Source organism: Rattus rattus, chromosome 1 (genome assembly GCF_011064425.1).
Source record: "Rattus rattus isolate New Zealand chromosome 1, Rrattus_CSIRO_v1, whole genome shotgun sequence".
Classification (NCBI taxonomy): Eukaryota; Metazoa; Chordata; class Mammalia; order Rodentia; family Muridae; genus Rattus; species Rattus rattus.
This window is the reverse complement of record NC_046154.1, coordinates 32,313,184-32,315,851: the sequence shown is the minus strand read 5'-3', so window position 1 is coordinate 32,315,851 and position 2,668 is coordinate 32,313,184. Positions and strand designations below refer to the sequence as shown.

At 43.6% G+C, this 2,668-nt stretch overlaps 1 non-coding gene across 1 annotated transcript; it reads right to left on the bottom strand.

Moving 5' to 3' along the window:
- Positions 1 to 1,123: 1,123 nt before the first annotated feature.
- Positions 1,124 to 1,195, bottom strand: Trnae-cuc. The gene has a single exon. It is a non-coding gene; the product is annotated as a tRNA-Glu (tRNA).
- Between the last annotated feature and the right edge of the window lie 1,473 nt (positions 1,196 to 2,668).

Below are 2,668 nucleotides of genomic sequence, written 5' to 3'. Positions count from 1 at the left end.
ACTGATGGTCTATGCTGAGATGGCTTTCCAGACTGCTCCCTCCCTCTCTCTCTCTCTCTCTCTCTCTCTCTCTCTCTCTCTCTCTCTCTCTCTCTCTCTCTCTCGTTTGTGTGTGTGCATGTCTGTCTGCTTGTCTTTCTGTCTGTCCTCTGCTCTGCCCCAGACACAGCTTTTTCTTGCTATTCTAAAAGCTCTGGTTGAGACAGCTAGCTTTCTGTTCAAGACAGCTCTCTCTGTTAGTAAAAATTCTAAAAGTTCTCTAGATAGCTCATGGGTTTTCTGACCAAAGACAGAAAAGCTGCTATAAAAAAAAAATTCCTGATCTTCTGACCAAGTCAGAAATCCTGTTAGAAAATTTCTAAAATTCTTGGGTTTTCCAATCAAAATGGGGAAAGCCAAAGAAAATTCTAAAAGAGCTGTGTTTGCTCTTCAGACAGCCTTCTCTGGATAGCTGCTAGAAACCATTCCAAAAGAGCTGTGTCAGCTCTCTAAGTAATTCTTGGGATTTCTGACTAAGAAGTCCTGTTAGAAAAATTCTGAGTTGTGTTTGCTCTTCATGGATTTTCTGGCTAAAATCAGAAATCCTGTTAGAAAAAGTCTTGAAGAGCTGGTTTTGAAGGCATGAAGGAGTGATGGAGAGCAGCCAAGGCTTGGTGCTATGTGTCAGGGCTGGAATCTCTGAAGAAAGCCCAGGAGAGGCTATTGGTGAAAGCATTTTGGAGATGCCAGCATCATGACCACAAAGAACAGCAGTGGGTAGGAAGTAGAGACAATGTGTGTGCAGCACCAGGGGGCAAAGGAGAAACGACTCAAGCCCTTTGGAGGAGCCCAGACAATCGTGAGTGGACCCCAGACATTAGATACTGAGTTATTTACACAACACCCTTCCCAAGTTGGGCCAAAGGAGGAGGGTCCCTTTGGGGTTAGCTGATATTTTTTTAAGATTTATTTATTATATATGAGTACACTGTAGCTGTCTTCAGACACACCAGAAGAGGGCATCAGATCTCATTACAGATGGTTGTGAGCCACCACGTGGTTGTTGGGAAATGAACTCAGGACCTCTGGAAGAGTAGACAATGTCCTTAACCATTGAGCCATCTCTCCAGCCCAGAAGAGAGGCTTCCCTGACTGGGAATCGAACCCAGGCCACGGCGGTGAGAGCACTGAAACCTAACCACTAGACCACCAGGGAGCTCTTCCTCTTGAAGTAAGAAAGTAGTTCTCTTTTTTCTTTCTTTCTTCCTTTCTTTCTTTCTTTCTTTCTTTCTTTCTTTCTTTCTTTCTTCCTTTCTTTTTTTCTTACAAAAGCCCACAGTTAAGAGAGACCTTGAATTTTTAAAGATTTTAGATTTTTAAAGGAACTGGATATTTTAAAGGAATTGAACTTTTAATGTGTTTAAATTTATAAAGACTGTGGGAGCTTTAAAGTTATTTACATTTTTCATGTGAGATCTTGGGGATGAATGAGAAAGGAAAGGTTGTGGCTTGTTAGTGCTGTGTTTGTGTATCAGGTTGACAAGGGGTCAGTTGTGCTGTCTTAGTTTTATGTCAACTTGATACACGCTAGAGTCACTGAAGAGGGAGCAGCGACTGAGAAAAGAATGCCTCCACAGACTGGGCTGTAGGCAAGCCTGTAGGGCATTTTCTTAATTACTGGTTAATTAATAAATGATGCGGGAGAACCCAGCCCACTGTGGGTGGAGCTACCCCTGGGCAGGTAGTCCTGGGTTCTAGTTTAAAAAAAAAAAAAAAAACAGGCTACCAGGAGCAAGCCAGCACCTCTTCCTGCCCTCTACATCTGCTCCTGCCTCCAGGTTCCTGCCCTGACCTCCTTCATTGATGGGCCATGATGTGGAAGTATAAATCAACTAAACCCATTCCTCCCTGACTTGCTTTTGGTCAGGGTGTTTCATCACAGCAAAAGAAACCCTAATTAAGACAGAAATTATTGGGCTGGAGAGATGGCTCAGTGGTTAAGAGCACTGACTGCTCTTCCAGAGGTCCTGAGTCCAATTCCCAGCAACTACATGGTGGCTCACAACCATCTGTAATGGGATCCGATGCCCTCTTCTGGTGTGTCTGAAGACAGCTACAGTGTACTTATATATAATAAATGAATAAATCTTTAAAAAAAAAAAAGAATCCATGGTTCTGGCTAACTCGGGCTGAAGAATTAGCAATGATTGAGAAGAAACCAGCATCGGGGTTGGGGATTTAGCTCAGTGGTAGAGCGCTTGCCTAGGAAGCATAAGGCCCTGGGTTGGTCCCCAGCTCCAAAAAAAAAAAGAACCAAAAAAAAAAAAAAAAAAAAAAGCAGCCTCACTGAGGTGAAATCTTCTGGGAAGCCTTTTCTCAGGGTCAGCACTCAGGTTGTGGTCCAGCTAATCCAACAATGGCTGTCTGTGGACAGAAGGTCTAAGAATTCAGTAGTTGTGCAGCCCAGGAGGCTCGACGTCTCCACTGGTCTTCAGAATATGCCAGAATTAAGAAAAATAAATCACTCAGAGGTGTCCCTAGTCACCTGGATTTTAGTTAATTCCAGATGTGGTCAAGTTGACAACCAAAAATGGACATCATAGCTGGAGAGATGGTTGAGAGCAAGTACTGTTCTTCCAGAGAATCTCAGCTCAACTCCAAGCACCCGTGTCAGACAGCTCACACCTGC